The 22,451-nt window shown below is 38.6% G+C and overlaps 1 long non-coding RNA gene across 1 annotated transcript; it reads left to right on the top strand.

Moving 5' to 3' along the window:
- Positions 1–822: 822 nt before the first annotated feature.
- LOC121981754 lies at positions 823–5,135 on the top strand. The gene is made up of 2 exons (XR_006111920.1): positions 823–1,218; positions 3,382–5,135. It is a non-coding gene; the product is annotated as an uncharacterized LOC121981754 (long non-coding RNA).
- The last annotated feature ends 17,316 nt before the right edge of the window (positions 5,136–22,451 follow it).

A 22,451-nucleotide genomic window follows, 5' to 3' on the forward strand; every position in this document is an offset into this window, starting at 1 on the left:
CTCAAGCAACATTACCAACCTGTTTCAATCGATATAAAAGTTAATTATTCAACATTAGAGATCATTAACATAATGTGATGAGGATTAATATAGCTGCATTCTTCTTAATTTAAAAACAAACTCAAAATTTTTGAGAAATTATAAATATATACTTTTTTTCTTAAGAAACGATTCAATTGTAAATATACTCACGAAAGTTCAATGAGTGTTATCTTCCATACAAAAAAAGCACATCAAGAATGGAGTAGATCTCTTGAAAATTTTTGAGAAAACATACATGTACTGATTAAAGTAAAGAAAATTTTAATTCAAACAAGTAAAAATTAAACAACATAATGATAAATATTCTCCAAAAGCGTCAATTAAAACAACAAAATTGATCTGGGAAATATTTTCATCAACACTTATAGACAGAGGCCAAACGAGGTTGTCTTCTTCGATTCATCGGCTGACCGCTAGTGGAATTGGAGCGAAGGGGAAGAATCGATTTGGAGAGGAGAGCTAGGGTTTAACGAAGGGGAAAAATCGATTTGGAGAGGAGAGCTAGGGTTTAACAAAGGGGAAGAATAGATTTGGAGAGGAGCATTAGGGTTTGCGTCGAATGAATGAGGAATCGGGATTTTTAGGGGATTTTTACAAGCACGTGCAGATCACGTGTCGATTCCGTCTCATATTCACGAACCAATTAGCGGCAGGAACATAAGTGGGAATGAAAACGATTTATGAGGGATATAAATGAGAATGAAAATATTTTAGGGACATAAGTGGGAAAACTTAGAAACAATAGAAACTTAATAATGTATTTCCCCTCAATTTGAACAGGTAGCACGCGATCGAGTGAAGCGGAGGGAGGAAGATCACGATTTCCACCACCACCGCCGGCTACCGGAGCTCGATCCTTCTCATCCACCGAGGTCTAGGGGGTTTTCCTACCTCATTCATCTCCATCTCCGCATCCATCGAAGCTCCGGCCATCATCTCCATTCTCCGCCAGTTTCATCCTCCGATCGTCAACCACCCCTCGACTCCACGATCCACACCGCGAGCTATCACCAAGAGGTTCTAGGGATTTTCCTTACTTCTCGGATTTCACTTCCAAAGCGCCAATCGAAGTCCAGCCGTCACCTCCGATCAACCTCCTCTGTCCATCTTCATTGCCGTGTTTGCTCCGATCCAGATCTGATTGAGTCAAGCTTAGGGGAAACCCTAGATTGATCTGTGAGCATCATTCTGATCTTTAGAATTCCTATTGCTGTTTGGTTCCATGCATTCAATTTGTTGGTAGAATGCTTAGTTCAATTCCCTTATACACTCCCATTTCAATTCGAATTCATCCTTAGTTTAGTTAAATTGCATTTGATAGTTGGTTATGTTGCTGTTCTTATTTGATTCTTGTTAAATAGTGGATTAGGCTAGTTTAGTTTACTTGTTCTTAAACTCCATGAGTTGATTTGAATTCTTAGAATAGTTTGTTTGGATCTTTTATCAATTGTATGATCTTTAGTTTCCTTGCTTTATACTTTTGTGAGTTGTTTTGCAATGTAGTTTAGCAAGTTTCTATTTCATTAACTACATTACTTCATGTTTGCCATCATCTCTTTCATGTTTGTAGTTTAGTGAATTTCCATTTCTGTCCATTGCATTTATGTTCATTCTTTGCTCTTAGTTTTAGCATTCGAAAACCCCAACCCCAGTTCTGAATAAACTCGATCCTAAGATTCCAACATTGACCACATTCCTTGTGAGAGATGAGCGGGGCCATATCCTATATTGCATTAGTGTAGTTAGGGGATTTGGTATTTTATTTGTACCCATTTCACGATGGAATTCAGGTTAATCAAATTTGGCACTGTTGCCAGGGAATATAGCGGTGTTTGATGATCTTAGGATCGTTATCTTACTTATTCACAAAAAAAAAAAATTGCTTGAGTGCCGTGATTCTTACATGTCTTATATACTCATGTGTTTTGTCATGTCTATTTCTTGTGTCTTTTGATTTGGTTTGCTAGTATTATCAGGTAAGACTAGGACCTTTTTTTTTTAGTGCAACATGGCAAATGACAACAAAACTCTCAGAGAACTTTGAGCACAAGATTTGATTGATCCACCTATTTGCATTAAATATTCTGAGCTAGAGGTGAATTTTGAGCTAAGACCTGGGATCATTCGTTTGCTACAAAAGTTCCATGGTTTTCCAAGCGAGGATCCATATAGGCACTTGCAAGAGTTTCATCTAGTTTGCTCGACAATGAGTGTGCAAGGTGTATCTGAAGAGGACATTAAGCTTAGAACATTTCCATTTTCATTAGCAAACGAGGCGAAAGATTGGTTTTATTATTTGACACATGGCACTATCAATCATTGGAATGAAATGAGAAGAACTTTCTTGAACAAATTCTTCCATGCATCTAGGATTACAATGACCCGAAAAAGTATTTTTGGAGTGCAACAATTAACTTGTGAGTCTTTATATGATTACTAGGAGTGCTTCAGGAGGCTTTGTGCTAGTTGCCCTCAGCACCAGATTGGTGATCAGCAACTGATTCAATATTTCTATGAGGGATTACTTCCCATGGATAGGAGTATGGTTGATGCCGCTAGTGGAGGGGCCCTAGTTAACAAGACATCTGTTTAGGCTAAAGAACTTATTGAGATTATGGCTACAAATTACCAACAGTTTGGGACCAAACCGGTGGCTTCGAAGGGTATCCATGAGATTCAAGCATCAAGTTATGAGGAACCTAGGATGGAGAGTAGATTGGATGAGATTGAGTCTCTCCACAGGAAGATGACATTTAATCAATCTCAACAGCCTACTACACAGTCAGATCAGGCATTGAGGGCTTGTGGAGTCTATGCTAGTCCATTACATCCTACAGATACATGCCCTACATTGCAACACGAAGAAGGATTCCCTGTTGCAGATCAAATGGCAACAGTTAATGTGCTTCCTACCAGACCCCAGTACTATCATCAACAGAATATGTTTGATCTTATGTCGATGACCTATAATCTTGGGTGGAGTGATTATCCAAATTTTGGATATGGGAATGCATCACATCAGACACATCAGCCACCACAAGTATTTTAGAGGTCACTAAGATTTCAAGACAAGATAATTCCAAACTATCCACAACAGCTCCAACGACCTAATCCAGTTCCTACCCCCATCCAATCAGACAACTCAAAGCCAGAATTTAAGGAGTTTATGAAGCGACAAGAACAATTATCTAGTGAGGAGATGGATTGTAGAGTTTGTGACAAACCTGATCCTAATTCTAAAGCTCTACAGGACTCCTCTAATTTTGTTGTGTTGTGATGATGTAGTTGTAGTCGATCCTAATTTTGATGATATTATTGTTGCAAATATTGTTGATGTAGGTTTTGGTGATGTTGAGGAGCCAACTAAGCCTGATTATACATCTGCTGTTGAGGAAAGTTTAGGGACTTGCATGTTGGAAGAAATGCCCCAAGAATCATCTCTTTTAGTTGTACCATCACCAGAACCAGATGTTGATGATGAGAGTGTAGGAGCTTGTGCTATGGAGGCAAGGATCCAAGAATCACTTCCTTTGATTGTACATTTATCACCGACACCAGAGCCTTTACCTGATCAGGAGGATGTCACATTCATATCCCCAGGTACCTTTCAACTTGACAAGGTCAGTATTTTTCCTGATTTTTTCTAAAAAACTCATAGAGGTACCTAAGGTTGATTTATTTGGATGTGATATATTTCTTGATTCATTTTGTACAGAGCCTGATCATATTTCATCTCTTTCTTACCCCGCATGTGTGTGGGAGTTGCTCTCTTTTCTTGACCTTGCAGGTCTGGCAAAAATTAATCTTTCGGAGTGGTTACTCCAACTGAACTGCCTTCAACCTCCGAAAAGGACCATTCCACTACCGGCATGGATATTAATTCTAAATTGTTTGTAACCATCAGGAATAAAGGGGAGTTCGTTCCTTACTTTTTTTTTTGCTTTACACTTTCTTCTACTTTCATACTTTACATTTGCATTTTGCTTAATACTTTGCACTTTGTTTGGTCTACATAGCATTTCATTTTGAATAAAATTATCCATGAAATTATTCTAGTAATACTTTTAATATCGTAAAAGATTTTTAGGTTTGACCATCACATTTTAGGTCAATGGATATGATTGAATACTTTACTTGCATGCTTTTGGTTAGTGTGGTGATAGATTCTATTTTAATTAATTGAGTTTGATTGCCAATATTAACTAGAGAGGACTACCTAAAGCTTATACTCTATTATCTTTCTGTGTAATATGCACTCATGACAATTGAATTCTAGAACTTGTTTCGCTTCTTTTCGAAATCACAATAATATTTGTATGCATGAACATGATGAAGGATATCTCTTTCCTATTCTTTGATTTATTTCCCTTCCAAAATTCTTGTTGAAAATCTCATTCAACATTTTTATCTTCCACCATATTTACTTGTCATTCTTTCATTGAGACTTTGGATAAATTGTTTGATGAGTAAGGATGCCCAAGATTTTAAGTGTGGGGGAGAGATGATGAGATGATAAAATTTTGGAAATATTGAAGATTTTGCAAAGGTTTCATAAGGATTGGGTTCATCTTCTTTATTTTTGGCATAATCTCTATGGATTCTTGGATTAGAAATTGAGAAGAGAGTCAGGAGCTGAGTTTGCAGCTGTGTTGTGATACAAATTTTGTTTGCTTCTTCAGCCAAACAAAGATGAGTTCATTTCCCCAGTTACAAATGAATAAGAATAGCTGCAATTGAGGAGAGTACATAAATAATCAATTTCCAAGAAGTTGAAAACTGAGTCCACAGTTTCTGAAATTTTCAGAAACTGAACCTCAATTCCAAATTGCTACAGGATGTTTTATCAATGAAATAGGAATGAAATTCTCAAGCAAATCAGAAAGGAGTGTCAATTATCAAAATCTGAATTATGAATGCAGAATTCACTCTGCTGCTGAGTTGCTGCTTAAATCCTTTTACTGGGACTGGAAAAAAAATGTTGAATCTGAGTTTCAGAAATTGTTGAGAAACTGAGTCACTTTCATTTTTTTTTCATTCTTTTGCTAAGTGGCTGGAATTGAAATTCAAAGAAAGAAAAGGAAAAAAAAACAACACAAAACTGAAATGGATGTATCAGTTCAATATGTCATGTGGCAAATTTTTGTTGCAAGTTTCTGATCATTAAAAGAACTGAAGTGAAGTTCTTATTTACTCATCGACAAGTAGTATGTTTCCCTTTTCAGGCCTTCCAGGAAAAGGAAAAAAAAACTGAAACTCCTTGAATATCAAATTCTGAACAAGCTTCCTGAACTCCTTTGAATTTGATTGCCTTATCCAAATTTCCGAAACCCGGAATCTTTTGACTGTTGAAGTTCCTCAAGTTCTTGCTGAATATGATTCTCTGGAAATGATCTACTGAATTTAGAAAGAGAACAAGAGAATTGTCCTTAATTCCATGTTCTGAATTTGGAGCTGCTGGAAGAAGAAGTTGGTGCCAAATGTTCATGTTGTTCCTAATCAGCAGCAATCTGAATTTGAACTCCTAACATTCCAGAGCCAAATGATAACTTTTCCAAGCGCAACTCTTCATTACTTAAGCTGAAGTCATCATGAATTCCAACTGTTGAATCTTAATTCTGGAATTGAAATGCAGCAGTTTCTACTTCAAAGCACTTGCATTGTGCCAACATTAAATAGTGATTGTGATCGGCGATGGTTCAATTTCAAACTCCTATCATTACAATGCTAAATGAGTCCTCTTTCTGAACCAAATTTTTCATTGACTTAAGCTGGAATTCCCTTGAATCAAATTTTTGAAACTTGAGCCTCAATTCTGGAAGGGTTCTCAAATCTGGAAATTCTGAATGGGATTTTTGAATTCTGAATTTCTGAATTTGTGAGACTTATTTGAAACAAGTGTGGTTAATTCATATGGGTGCTAGATTGAGAGTATGCTTACAAAGCTAGTGTAGGGATTCTCTGATGATGGTGTGACACTGAAATTGCAGGAGTTGTAGAACTTGTATGACACAACTAAATTTTTGATTCAGAATTTTGAGATTCTGAAATGGAAATTATATTCAGTACCAAATCAGCTTCTTCAAGCCTGAATTGTTTTCTGAACTGAAAATTTGAAGAAACAAAAGGAGTCCTCAAGCTTGAATCTGAATTTGAATTTAGAGAAAGAATGAAGTGAATAAATCTGTTCAGAATCCAGAATGCTTTTTCATTTCTGGATTTCTCTAGCCTGATTGCCAATTTGAACTATAGTTTTATGCATTACAGAGATTGGTTTCAAGTTAGAATATCTGAGCTGATTACAAAAGGAGAAGCTCAAGGAATGGTGGACTAAGGAAATTCTGATTTTTCAGCAGTGGCTCTGAAACTCTTTTAGCAGCTGAAAATCTGTAAGCTTCTGCTGAATTTGAAATGAAGGCCTGTTTGCTTGAACCCTGAGTCCGAAACTGAAGTTTAGGAAACCAAGAAATCATATTCAATTCTGGAATTTGTAAAATCCATAGAGAATGAACTGAAAGTGATGTATACATTGTGTACCAAATCTCTTTTAACCCTTAAGAATTCCTTAGGCATCAAATCTGAATCCCTGAAACTTTTGGTGACTGCAATCCATTAAATCCTTGCTAAATTGATTTCTGGAGTTTAGAATTCATTCAAATTCTGGGGTTCTTGAGCATGAATTTTGAATTGGTTTTTGAATGCACATTGAATTGGATAACTCATCAAGTCTATTCCTGCAATACTCTCAATTCTTCTTTGTTCTTTTCCCTTTGCCATTTTGTTCACTTCACTTAATGTTTTTTACTCCATTTCAATTCTTAATAAATCCTTTTAATTCAAACATGCTATATTTTGTAGTGGTGGAAAAATAGAAATCAAGCAAGCTTATGGTAGCGAAGTGTTGTGAATTATATTGAGTGAGTTCCACTTATACATGTTTGAATGTGAGAGTTAGAATAGGTGAATACCTTGTGAAATTGCATCTTGTTTAATTCTTTAATTGGATTGAAATTACCAAGCTTATTGATTATTGTAGGGATTGTATTTATTGTTTTGATCTTTAGATGGTCTTAGTTAAATTCCTTTTACTATCTTCTAAGTATTGTTAGGAAAATTAGGGGGATGATCTTTAGTTTATCTCCTAGTTTTGTTTGCTTGCTCGAGACGTGCAAGAATAAGTATGGGAAAATTTGATAATCATCATTTTATCACGATATTTCGATTCATATAATCATACTTTTTAATCTTCTCATGTGTTAATTTTATATTAATATCATATTTCATGAGTTGTATTCATTTGTGGATTTAAGTGCAAATTATATTATATTTACGATATTTGATGCTAATGTTTCAATATATTCTTTGTAGGCATCAAAGGATCATGGATCCAAATCAGATCTGACTAATTGGAAATCAAATCTGAGTTTAAATGAGGAGATCAAATTCAAGAGCAATCGAGACCATCCAATCAAGATCTGAGGAGATTTGTGTTGGGACCAATTAGGTAGTTAGAGGGTGAATGGCTCGGCGCGATCTCGTGCTCGTCGTTGCTTGTTTCTTCAAAGATATGCAGCGAAAAATACGAAGAAACACACACACAACACTAACACAAGGGATTTACTTGGTATCCACCTCAAGAAGAGGTGACTAATCCAAGGATCCACATACTCACGCACCCTCCACTAATAAAAACCCTCCTTTACGATAACTACCGAAGGCAGAGAAGCCTTACAAGCTCTCAGTACAAGAAGAAGGAAAGGGAAAACAAAATACAAGCAAAAGCTTACAAGTTTGTACATGAAACCCTAACCCTAACTTCTTCCTCGCCTCTTGACTTGGATGTGCACCAGCACAAGCCTCCAAGAACCTTCAAGAACTGGCGATCTGAACCTGAGAGAGATGCTGTGGAGATGCGGTGAAGATCAGAAATGGAAGTCGTGAGTTCTGCCGAGAGAGACGCTCGCCAATAGCTATATCCTGCGCCAACGGTCAAATCCCGATCGATTGGATTGCTCCCAATCGATCGGGGAGGCTTTGGATCGATCGGTCGATCGATCCAGAGTGCCTCTGTGCTCTCGGGAATTGCTTGGATCGATCGGCTGATCAATCCAGGGCTTATCGTGCGAATCGCACCTCCCAATCGATCGGCTGATCGATCGGAGGCTCCCAATCGATTGGCTGATCGATTGGGAGACTTTCTGTTCCCGCGACACTTCTCCCCAATCGATCCACTGATCGATTGGGAGGAGGCTTGTCGTGGGGACTCTCCCAATCGATCGACCGATAGATTGGGCACGAGCCAATCGATCGGCTGATCGATCCAACCCTTGTTTTTGCCCAAAAACAAGTCCAAAGTCCCCTAAACCAACATCCGGTCAACCATAACCTGTTGGTACATCATGTCTAGCATCCGGTCACCCTTGACTTGCTAGAACTCCCTCATCAAGTGTCCGGTCAATCCCTTTGACCCACTTGGACTTTTCTCCTCGTGCCAAGTGTCCGATCATCCTTGACCCACTTGGACTTATTTCCACCAGGTGTCTGATCAACCTTGATCCACCTGAATTTCCTGTGCCAAGTATCCGGTCAATCCCTTTGACCTACTTGGACTTCCCAATATCAGATGTCTGATCAAACTTGATCCATCTGGATTTCCTGTGCCTGACTTCACTCACCAGGACTTCTCATTTGCCTGGCTTCACTCACCAGGACTTTCCATATTGCTTAGCTTCACTCACTAGGTCTTTCACCTGACTTCACTCACCAGGATTTCTCATTTGCCTGGCTTCACTCACCAGGACTTTTCATACTGCCTAGCTTCACTCACTAGGTCTTTCACCTGGCTTCACTCACTAGGATTTTCCTTCTGCATGTCTTCACTCACCAGGAATTTCCTAGCCGCCCGACTTCACTCACCGGGACTTTCACCTAGCTTCACTCACTAGGATTTTCCTTCTGCCTGGCTTCACTCACCAGGTCTTTTCACCTAGCTTCATTCACTAGGATTTTCCAGTCAAGTATCCAGTCAACCTTGACCTACTTGACTCTCCTTCACAATCTCACCACATGAACAATTGCACCTATAATCTCCATGTCTTGTCTCCATGTATTGTCAAACATCGAAACCCAAACATCAAGACTTGAGCTTGACCCAATTCAAGCTCAGTCAACCAGGTCAACCTTGACCTAGGGAATATTGCACCAACAATTTGAGTCATTCATCATGATCCGATCCATACAAGTTAAAGAGAGGGTAGATCAGAGCCATTATCAAGATCTAGAGTTTTTGATCTAAATCTGATATGATCCCGCCGCTAGTTGAGATCTGAGTTGATTAGAGTCGTTGATTTAGATATGATGAGATTTAAAAGGGAATTGAGAAGCTACAGCAGTGATCACAATTTCCACCACCACCGCCGGCTACCAGAGCTTGATCCTTCTCATCCACCGAGGTCTAGGGGTTTTTCCTACCTCATTCATCTCCATCTCCGCATCCATTAAAGCTCCGACCATCATCTCCATTCTCCGCCAGTTTCATCCTCCGATCGTCGGCCACCCCTCGACTCCACGATCCACACCGCGAGCTATCACCAAGAGGTTCTAGGGATTTTCCTTACTTCTCGGATTTCACTTCCAAAGCGCCAATCGAAGTCCAGCCGTCACCTCCGATCAACCTCCTCTGTCCATATTCATTGCCGTGTTTGCTCCGATCCAGATCTGATTGAGTCAAGCTTAAGGGAAACCCTAGATTGATCTGTGAGCATCATTATGATCTTTAGAATTCCCTATTGTTGTTTGGTTCCATGTATTCAATTTGTTGGTAGAATGCTTAGTTCAATTCCCTTATACACTCCCATTTGAATTTGAATTCATCCTTAGTTTAGTTAAATTGCATTTGATAGTTGGTTATGTTGCTGTTCTTATTTGATTCTTGTTGAATAGTGGATTAGGCTAGTTTAGTTTACTTGTTCTTAAACTTCATGAGTTGATTTGAATTCTTAGAATAGTTTGTTTGGATCTTTTATCAATTGTATGATCTTTAGTTTCCTTGCTTTATACTTTTGTGAGTTGTTTTGCAATGTAGTTTAGCAAGTTTCTATTTCATTAACTACATTACTTCATGTTTGCCATCATCTCTTTCATGTTTGTAATTTAGTGAATTTCCATTTCTGTCCATTGCATTTATGTTCATTCTTTACTCTTAGCTTTAGCATTCGAAAACCCCAACCCCAGTTCTGAATAAACTCGATCCTAAGATTTCAATATTGACTACATTCCTTGTGAGAGATGACTTGGGCCATACCCTATACTACATTAGTTTAGTTAGGGGGGGGGGGGTTGGTATTTTATTTGTGCCCATTTCATGACGAAATTGGGGTTAATCAGTCATGATCAGTCGGAATCCCCTAGGTGGTACTTAGTAGATCTAACACACCACTGCTAAACCTTGACTCCATGGACCTATATCAGGGAGTAGACAAAGATCTTGTAGCCATCACTAAACCAATACTTAGATCGACACTAGTAGAGAAAGGGGAGGGCCAAAGGTAGATTGGTGAACAACAAACATCAAGAAAGGAAGCAACTTACTAAGGGATGGAAACATAGAAAAGCTTGAAGTGGACACGGCGAAGACGACGTATACACGAACTAGGGTTCCACAATAAGACAATGGCTCTCACTGTTGGGTTTTTTCGGGTCGCGAAAATAACTTTTTCACGTCGTGGAAACCCCGAAACCCCCATGCCACCGGATTCGTGCGAAGTAAAATTAAACAAAATTTACGAGTACGAGTTTCTTACATCTAGATCTACATTAGGAGAAGATCTTTACCCTTGATGCGAAGTCCTTCACGTATCCCGCTCTTCCAAGTGATGCCGGATCTCGAGGTTGTCAAGTGTACAACCCTCTAGAAGTATCCACATGAACAAATAGGTGGAGAAACCTAAAACAAAGGTGTGCTAGCACCTAGTAAGGTTCGGCCAAGAGAGGAGAGGGAGAAAGGTTGAGAGCTTGAGGAAGAAGATGATGAAATGAATGCCTTGAATGAAAATCAAATTTTCATTCATCACAAAAGTGACCGGCCACATAATGGAATTGTAACCTCCATTCATATTTGATGTGGCCATTAAAGAGGGGATTTGCAACCTCCATTAGGTGGCACACACATGTGCTAACTATGATGATGTAGCACATCATCATTGGTCACTTAATGTCAACTCACAAATGAGGTGGAAAATGGTCAAGTCAAACTTGACCTTTCATCTTCCTTCTCAAGTCAAGTCAAACTTGACCAAATCTCCCTCATGGTTGATCTAATCTAACCATTTGATTCAAACCAATTTAATATAATGAATCTAATTCATTTAATAAAATTGATTCAATGAGTCATAATCTAAATTAGACTCATTGAACACATAAATCAACTTGAGTCCAACTCAATTAGCCCAATTAGGATTACTCTTAATCCAATTTGATTCATCACATGAATCTAATTCTCTTGGTTCATCATATAAACCTAATCTTCATCTAATTGTCCTTAGTGTGTGACCCTATAGGTTCTTGTAACGTTGGCAATGCCCCTAAACCCATTTAGGAGCATAAGTAATGAGCGGTATCTAGCAACACATTATTACTACCCAAGTTACAAGAATGTTGAGATCCAACATCACCTTGTGACTACTAATTGTGACTCCTCACAAATACGACAAGTGTCCTTCTATCCTAGACATTTAGATTGATCAATGTGAGGCATAGACTGTGTCATACTCTAATCAATCTAAATCTTGAACTCCAAGTAGACTCACTAAATCAAATGAGCTCAATATCTCATATTGACTCATTTGGGCATGACCATGCACTTCGTGGTCTCACTCTATCAAGAATATCGATGTCACTCCCGTCATATGGGAGGGATAGATCCCATCTACATCACTCACATCCCTCTGCATAATTCGTTACATACCCAGTAATCGCCTTTATAGTCCACCCAGTGACGTTTGACGAATTTAAAGTACATAACTCCTTATGTAGGGAACCATGGTGACTTCAGGTCCAAGGACTAGTAGTCATACTAATAGCCACATGAGAAAGTATATGACACTCATATAACGATCCCCGATACTTTCTCATGGCGGGTCATTCAGTATACATTCTCCAATGCATACCCATGTGTCAACTTGATATCTCTATATCCATGACTTGTGAGATCAAGTCATCGAGTTGACCTACATGCTAGTCTCGTCGCATTAACATTGCCCCTGAATGTTAATACTCAACTAGGAATGATTAAGAGTAGTGTTCCCTATATCATCTCACTATCGATTCAACCAATCGATTGATATAGGTAAGAACATTCTACTCAAGGACGTAATTATACTTAGTTTATTTGGCACCAATATAAATAAGTATAATAACAAAAAACAAATGTCTTTATTTATATAAGAATATGATACAACAAGTCCATAATACAATCATCAAATGATTGACTCTAGGGCTCTAATTAACAATCTCCCATTAGCACTAGTGCCAATCAGTGTAGGCTCTAAGCCCTAATGACCTAGTGTGACCATCATGCTTCCTCTGTGCCAAAGTCTTGGTCAAGGGATCTGCGATGTTAGCCTCTGTAGGTACTCTGCAAATCTTCACATCTCCTCTCTTGATAATCTCTCGAATGAGATGGAAGCGCCGTAGTATGTGTTTGGTCCGCTGGTGTGAGCGAGGTTCCTTAGCCTGTGCTATAGCTCCATTGTTGTCACAATAGAGCTCAATAGGGTCAGCGATACTAGGAACCACCCTAAGTTCAGTGATGAACTTGCGGATCCAAACTACCTCCTTTGCTGCCTCTGATGCAGCAATGTACTCGGCCTCTGTCGTAGAATCAGCTACTGTGTCCTGCTTTGAACTCTTCCAGCTCACAGCACCACCATTTATGCAAAACACGAACCCTGACTGCGATCGATAATCGTCCTGGTTAGTCTGGAAGCTAGCATCACTGTAGTCCTTTACAGCTAGCTTGTCATCACCTTCATATATCAAGAAATATTCTTTAGTTCTTCTTAAGTACTTAAGAATATTCTTGACCGCTATCCAATGACTTTCACCTGGATCTGACTGGTATCTGCTCATCATGCTCAAAGCATACGAGACGTCAGGACAAGTACATAGCATGACGTACATGATAGATCCTATGGCTGAGGCATAAGGGATCTGATCCATGCGATCTCTCTCCTCTCTAGAAGAGGGACCTTGAGTCTTCGAAAGACTCATGCCATGTGACATCGACAGAAATCCCTTCTTGGAGTTTTACATGGCAAACCGAAGGAGTACCTTGTCAATGTATGTACTCTGACTTAGGCCAAGCAATCTCTTAGATCTATCTCTATCGATCTGTATGCCTAGAATGCGGGATGCCTCACCTAAGTCCTTCATTGAGAAACTAGTCCCTAGCCAAGTCTTGACAGACTATAGCAAAGGGATGTCTTTCCCAATGAGTAGTATGTCATCCACATACAATATGAGGAAGACAACTATATCCCCTACAACCTTCTTATAGACACAAGGTTTATCTTCATTTTTGATGAAACCAAACTGTTTAATTGCATCATCGAATCGAAGATTCCAGTTCCGAGAAGCTTGCTTTAGTCCATAAATGGACCTATGCAGCTTGCATACTCTGCTAGTATGCTGTGGATCTACAAAACCCTCAGGTTGTGTCATGTACACATCCTCGAGCAGGTTTCCATTCAGAAACACGGTTTTGACATCCATCTGCCATATCTCATAGTCATGGTATGCTGCAATAGCAAGCATGATCTAAATGGACTTAAACATCGCTACTGGAGAAAAGGTTTCATCATAGTTAATACCATGAATTTGCTTGAAACCTTTAGTTACCAAGCGACCCTTATAGATAAGTCCATCCATGTCAGTCTTTCTCTTAAAGACCCACTTACAGCCAATGGGTTTTACCCCTTCAGGTGGATCAACCAAAGTCCATACTTGGTTGGTGTACATGGATTCCATCTCGGATCTCATGGCCTCTAGCCATTTCTCAGAATCTGGTCTCATCACAGCTTCCTGATAGGTGGTAGGTTCATCCTCTATAAGCACAACGTCATCATGGTCAGACAAGAGAAATGAGTATCTCTCAGGCTGACGACGTACCCTATCAGACCTGCGAAGAGGTATGTCTACTTGAACTGGTTGTTGTTCCTCAACTCTTTGTGGAACAATATCATCCACAACACTTTGTGGTTCCAGTTCAACTTCCATCGAGGCTTCAGTGCTATAGTCCGCATCTTGAACTTTTTCAAGATCGAACGTACTCCCACTAGTCTTTCTAGAAACAAAGTCCATTTCTAGAAAGACCCCAGTCTTTGCCACAACTACCTTGTGCTAACTGGGAATGTAGAAGTAATATCCCTTAGTTTTCTTGGGATATCCAATAAAGTAGCACTTATCGGATTTGGGTCCTAATTTGTCTGAGACTTGACGTCTAACGTAAGCCTCACAACCCCAAATCCTCATAAAAGACACTTGGGCATCTTTCCCAGTCTATATCCTATATGATGTCTTTATCACGGCCTTGGATGGAACTCAGTTGACTATAAAAGCTGTCGTATCTAGAGCATAGCCCCAAAGGAATGTCGGAAGATCTGTGTGATTCATCATAGATCGTACCATATTTAATAGGGTACGATTCCTCCTTTCGGATACACCATTCCACTGTGGTGTTCCAGGAGGAGTGAGTTGGGATAGAATCCCACATTCAGCTAGATAGTCACGAAACTCATGGCTAAGGTATTCTCCACCTCGATCTGATCGAAGTATCTTAATACTCTTGCCAAACTGGTTCTGTACTTCATTCTTGAATTCTTTGAACTTTTCAAAGGATTTTGACTTATGTGTCATCAAGTACATATAATCATATCTACTAAAGTCATCAGTAAATGTAATGAAGTACCTATAATCGCCTCTAGCAGCGACATTGAAAGGGCCGCATACATCACTATGTATAAGTCCTAACAAATCAGTCGCTCTTTCGTTGTGCCCACTAAAGGGAGTCTTGGTCATCTTGCCTAGTAGGCATGACTCGCACGTCTCATAAGATTTAAAATCAAATGAGTCCAGCAAACCATCCTTATGGAGCTGGGATAAGCGCTTGTCATTTATATGACCTAAGCGACAGTGTCAGAGATAGGTTTGGTTCATGTCATTTGACTTGAACCTCTTGGTATTTATGTTATAGATAGGGCTTTCAAGGTCTAGAATGTAGAGTCTGTTCATCAGAGGTGCACTACAATAGAACATATCTTTTAAATAAACAGAACAACATTTGTCCTTTATTATAAAAGAGAAACCTTTCTCGTCTAAACAAGAAACTGGAATTATGTTCTTAGTTAAAGCAGACACATAACAACAATCATCCAACTTTAGTACAAGCCCAGAGGGCAGAGATAGAAAATAAGTTCCTACAGCAACAGCAGCAACCCGTGCTCCATTGCTTACGCGTAGGTCCACCTCGCCCTTTGCCAATGCCCTGCTATTTCTCAACGCCTGCACATTAGTATAAATGTGAGAAGCACATCCGGTATCTAATACCCATAATGAAGAAATAGATAGATTGACTTCTATAACATATATACCTGAAGTGGAAGTGTCACTTCGCTTCTTCTTAAGATCTTCCAAGTACACCTTGCAGTTCCTCTTCCAATGCTCGGTCTGACCGCAGTGGAAGCAGGTAGCATCCTTAGCGACCCCTCCTTTAGGCTTCAGTGCCTTGCCTTTTCCCTTGGCTTGGGACTTTCCCTTGCCCTTAAGTTTCTGAACCATCAGAACAGAGTTGGGCTTAACCTTCTTAAGGTTGAGCTCAACAGTTCTTAACATGCTAAGCAGCTCGGGCAGTGACTTGTCAATTTCGTTCATGTTGTAGTTTAGAACGAATTGACTATAGCTATCCGGCAAGGATTGCAAGATCAGGTCAGTGGCCAGCTCTTGGCCAAGCGGGAACCCCAACCTCTGTAGGTTTTCTATGTACCAAATCATTTTGAGTACATATGGGCTTACGGGAGCCCCATCTGACATCTTGCACTGAAATAGTGCCCTTGAAATCTCAAATCTCTCATGCCTCGCTTGTCCTTGATACAGTTGACAAAGATGTTCAACCATATCGTAAGCGCCCATCAACTTGTGTTGCTTCTGAAGCTAAGAGTTCATGGTCGCGAGCATTAGACAGGACACATCTAATGCGTTATCTTGATGCTTCTTGTAAGCATCTTTGTCCGCTCACGTGGCATTGGCAAGAGGAGCCTCCGGAATGGGCTGCTTCAGAACGTACAGTTTACGTTCCTGGGTGAGAACTATTCTTAAGTTCCTATATTAGTCCAGGAAATTTGCTCCGTTGAGCTTGTCCTTCTCAAGGACAGAATGTAGGGAGAAAGAGTTCGTATTCGACGTCATGATTATCTACAACAGAAAAATGCAGAAAATAAATATCATATTCTTTTAAATCATTTAATTAGGTCTTTAACTAAATGATGCTCCCATTGAATTCTATAATTCATGTGGGACAAGATCCACATCATACTATGCCTTGAGTTAGCTTTGGCTAAATCGCTCAAGACTTAGTATGATCGGTAGGTAACAATTTACCAATTACATCTCTATGCAACTCTTGTTTATAGGATCAAGATCCGCATTTATATTAAAACTCGAGTTAGCTTTGGCTAATACGCCCAAGAATTAATATAAATGTGATTTTGACCTATCTACCAACCATTGGGAAATGCCTATAGTTAAACTCGATTCAATTAAGTTGTACTCACCGATGCGTTGATAAGCGGGACCAAGATTGTCCTTCCGTACCCTACTAAGATAATATGTGTTGCTATGCTTTGGCAGATTCAACAACACATATGATCGACGTAGCGATAGGTATCATGGTACGGTAGACATTTGAGTTGACGCGATTGAGATCTAATCTAATCGAGAGGGTGCATCTTGTACACTATTTAGATCTAATCTAATCGCTAGGCACTAATTAATTACTAATTATGCATCACATACACTCAAGCAATTAATTAAATTATTTGTGATTAGTCATGACCCTACTACGATCTTCTCAAGCCAATGAGAAGATCGGATGGTCAACCTAAGGTCAACAGCTTCTCAAGCTCCTCCCTTTGACCACCTTGTTGTTGGAGTGTATACTAAAAGTCTAACTTTTGTATATACATTTATAAGAATCACATTGGTCAAATGTCTACATTTATATATACCAAATCTAGATGTTCAATTAATTTATATTGTAGATAACATGGTGTGTGGTGTCACACACAGAGGATCATGTTATCAGTACCTTATAAATTATAAACAGTAGCTCACGACCAAGATGGAAAGGAACAAACCATTGGAAGGTCGTAGTGTAATTAGGTATTAGTTTATCTTAACTATATAATTACACTAGTACACTTAGAGTGTATTGAGTAGGACCATTAGAGGTCGTTTCTTTTATACTGACTTTATAATGGAACAAAGACCTCAGTTATTATGGAAGTGTGTGCTCTTAATCATAATATAATAACAAGCATATATATTTGATATTTATTTCTTTAATTTATCAATGTGTGAGATTTAGTTCGATAAATCAATAAGCCCGATAAGTTGGGAAATGATATCACTTATAGTGTGTGTTGTTGATTATAGAAGGAAACTGTGTCCTAGTGATATAGGTTGATAATGCCCCCAAGAGGAGCTCATAAGGATTGTCATGTTAAACCCTGCAGGTGGACTTAGTCCGACATGACGATAAAGTTGAGTGGTACTACTCTTGGACTAAGATATTAATTAAGTGAGTTGTCAGTAACTCATTTAATTAGTGGACATTCGACATCTAAAGCACAGGGAGACTAACACACTCATAATAAGGAGCCCAAAATGTAATTTGAGATTGGTGTGGTAGTTCAATAATAGTTCTTTAGTGGAATGAATTATTATTGATGAAATTAAATTATGTGTTCGGGGCGAACACGGGATGCTTAATTTCATCGGGAGATCAAAACCAATTCCTCCTCTCGGTCCCTATCGTAGCCTCTTGTATATAGAGATTTATACCCACCACATACCCACCTTCTTACCCATCCTAATGGGGTCGGCCAAGCTAGCTTGGAACCCAAGCTAGGGTCGGCAAAGACCAAGTGGATGAGCCAAGTTGGTGGCCGGCCAAAGCTTGGGTCCCAAGCTTAGGTGGTCGGCCACTAGAAAATTAAAAGGAATTTTTATTAAAATTATTTCTTATGTGGATATCATGGTTTTAAAAGAGAGTTTAAAATTTAAATCTTTGTAGTATAGCTTTCTACAAAAGATTAAGAAAAGATTTGAAATCTTTCCTTATTTGTAGATTGAAAGGAGATTTTAATTTTGAGAAAACTTTCCTTTTTTTAACCATGTTCATAATTTAAAAGAGAATTTAAAAATTAAATATTCCTTTTTATTAGTTTCTACAAAAGATTAAGAAAATATTTGATATCTTTCCTTATTTGTAGATTGAAAAGAGATTTTAATTTTTAGAGATAACTTTCTTTTTTGAAAATTATCCACATGTTTAAAAGAAAAATTTTAATTTATAAAATTTCCTTTTTACTAACCAATCATGTAGGGATTAAAATTATTAGAGAAATTTTTATTTTTATTTTTTCAGAAACAAAATAGGAAGTTTTAATTTTTGTTTTAATTAAAACTCTCCTTGTTTTGGGGAAATAAGTGGCCGACCATTGATATTAAGAAAAGAAAATTATTTTTAATTAAATAATTTTTTCTTTTTCATGGCAAAGGAATTAAGGAAGTTTTTATTAAAATTTCCTTATTTGCCAAGACCAAGAAATATAAAAGAGGGGGTAGAGGTGCCTTCATGGTGAACAACTCTATTCTTTTTTTCCTCTCTTTTTCTCTTTGGTGTGGCCGACCCTTAGAGGTTCTCCCTCTTCTCTTCTCTTCTTCTCTAGTGGCCGGTTTTATCCCCTCTTGGAGCTCTTGATGGTGGCCGGTTCAAGCTAGGAGAAGAAGGAGAGAAAGGATGTTTTGTTTCTTGCATCCCTTGGAGCTTGGTGGTGGTGGCCGGACCTCTACTTCTCATGGAGAATTCTTGGTGGTCGAATCTAGCTTGGAGAAGAAGGAGCTTGGTGGTTCTCGTCTCGGAAGATCGTTGCCTACACAACGTCCGAGATAAGAAGAGGAATACGGTAGAAGATTAAGAGGTTATTTTGCTTACAAAGAAAGGTATAACTAGTAATTGTTTTCCGCTTCATACTAGTTTTCTTTGTATAGTTATTTATGGAAATACCAAACACAAGAGACATATGATTCTAGAGTTTTCGAAATAGTTTTTGTTTTGAGTTTGTGTTTTCTTCTTTTTTGAATTTGTGATTCGATTGTTCTTTTTGGTTAACCTAGAGTTATTTAAGGAAATAAATATTATCTTTCCTTAAAAGGCTTTGCCTAGGCGGTGGTGGTTGCTCCCATATCCAAGAAGGCCATGTGCCTCACCATGCAGTCCTGGAAGCCAATTTTGAAAATTAATATTTATGGAATTAATAACTTAGGTAGATTTGAATCAATAGTGTTAAGTTCCGCTTGCGATTCAAATCTAAACCATTAAGAACAGATAAGTTAAATTTGGAATCAATGATGTTAAGTTCCGTCTGCGATTCCTAATTTAACTTCTAAAGAACACAATAGGTTATTTAAGGAAAGGTTCGACACTTGTACAAATTTTTTTTGTATAGTGGAACCGGTACGATTTTCTTAGGACTAACCAACACTTGTGTTGCTCGCGCCCTCCTCGTAACTCCGTCTCGAGTGGATCTTCCACCGCTCTAATTTTGTACATTACAATTTTTAAAACTCGAGTTACATTCGAGTCTAAACTAATTTACAACAAGAATATAAAATAAAGAAAGACACGACGCGCAGGTCGCGAATCAAATATACAACATGCACATCACATGACGGCACGTAGGCCGTATTATGAATTACAACACATTTCCAATCAAATTGGGTCTTTTTGGGCCATGACTATCACAAAATGATACATAATTCTAAATTATGTATTTTCTATAATTTTCTGTAATTTTTACAATTTTTATGAGTAAAATTCCCGGCGGTTCCGTTTAGCGGGTTTTCGGGCGCAATCGCGGAACGAATCCACTTGCGGGGCCAGGGGCAGCGCCCCTACCCGCGATCTAACCATCGCGAGTGTTCCTTAACGATCCTACAATGCCTTAGCCCGCTGTCCCAAAAAGATTTGGGGTGAAACCTTGCCGTTTCGAAAAAATCTTCTCGGTAGTCGAAGCCTACAAGTGTCGAAACACTTGTGCTTCGCTTCTACGAGAAAAATACCCATAAAAACTATAAAAATATGAAATTTACAGAATATTACAGAACTGCTATTTTTCATAAAAATATAAAATAAACTCGTACAAGACTTCACACGTGGCTCTGATACCATTATTGGGTTTTTTCGGGCCGCGAAAATCACTTTTTCGTGTCACGGAAACTCCGAAACCCCCATGCCACCGGATCCGTGCGAAGTAAAATAAAACAAAATTTACGAGTACGAGTTTCTTACATCTAGATCTACATTAGGAGAAGATCTTTACCCTTAATGCGAAGCCCTTCGCGTATCCCGCTCGTCCAAGTGATGCCGGATCTCGAGGTTGTCAAGTGTACAACCCTCTAGAAGTATCCACACGAACAGATAGGTGGAGAAACCTAACACAAAGGTGTGCTAGCACCTTGGTAAGGTTCGGCCAAGAGAGGAGAGGGAGAAAGGTTGAGAGCTTGAGGAAGAAGATGATGGAATGAATGCCTTGAATAAAAATCAAATTTTCATTCATCACAAAAGTGGCCGGCCATATAATGGAATTGTAACCTCCATTCATATTTAATGTGACCATTAAAGAGGGGATTTGTAACCTCCATTAGGTGGCACACACATGTGCTAACTATGATGATGTGGCACATCATCATTGGCCACTTAATGCCAACTCACAAATGAGGTGGCAAATGGTCAAGTCAAACTTGACCTTTCATCTTCCTTCTCAAGTCAAGTCAAACTTGACCAAATTTCTCTCATGGTTGATCTAATCTAACCATTTGATTCAAACCAATTTAATATAATGAATCTAATACATTTAATTAAATTGATTCAATGAATCATAATCTAAATTAGACTCATTGAACACATGAATCAACTTGAGTCCAACTCAATTAGCCCAATTAGGATTACTCTTAATCCAATTTGATTCATCACATTAATCTAATCCTCTTGGTTCATCATATGAACCTAATCTCCATCTAATTGTTCTCAGTGTGTGACCCTATAGGTTCTTGTAACGTTGGCAATGCCCCTAAACCCATTTAGGAGCATAAGTAATGAGCGGTATCTAGAAACACATCATTACTACCAAGTTACAAGAATGTTGAGATCCAACATCACCTTGTGACTACTAATTGTGACTCCTCACAAAATATGACAAGCGTCCTTCTATTCTAGACATCTAGATTGATCAATGTGAGACATAGACCGTGTCATCCTCTAATCAATCTAAATCTTGAACTCCAAGTAGACTCACTAAATCAAATGAGCTCAATATCTCATATTGACTCATTTGGGCATGGTCATGCACTTCGTGGTCTCACTCTATCAAGAATATCGATGTCACTCCCGTCATATGGGAGGGATAGATCCCATCTACATCACTCATATCCCTCTGCATAATTCGTTACATACCCAGTAATCGCCTTTATAGTCCACCCAGTTACGAGTGACGTTTGACGAATTTAAAGTACATAACTCCTTATGTAGGGAACCATGGTGACTTCAGGTCCAAGGACTAGTAGTCATACTAATAGCCACATGAGAAAGTATATGACACTCATATAACGATCCCCGATACTTTCTCATGGCGGGTCATTCAGTATACATTCTCCAATGCATACCCATGTGTCAACTTGATATCTCTATATCCATGACTTGTGAGATCAAGTCATCGAGTTGATCTACATGCTAGTCTCGTCGCATTAACATTGTCCCTGAATGTTAATACTCGACTAGGAATGATTAAGAGTAATGTTCCCTATATCATCTCACTATCGATTCAACCAATCGATTGATATAGGTAAGAACCTTCTACTCAAGGACGCTATTATACTTAGTTTATTTGGCACCAATACAAATAAGTATAATAACCAAAAACAAATGTCTTTATTTATATAAGAATATGATACAACAAGTCCATAATACAATAATCAAATGATTGGTTCTAGGGCTCTAACTAACACTCACAGCCTAATTTATATTTACATGCATCTAGTCAGGACAATTGGATCTGGACCATCTAGAAAGTAGAGAG

Source organism: Zingiber officinale, chromosome 5A, assembly GCF_018446385.1.
Source record: "Zingiber officinale cultivar Zhangliang chromosome 5A, Zo_v1.1, whole genome shotgun sequence".
NCBI classification, from domain to species: domain Eukaryota; kingdom Viridiplantae; phylum Streptophyta; class Magnoliopsida; order Zingiberales; family Zingiberaceae; genus Zingiber; species Zingiber officinale.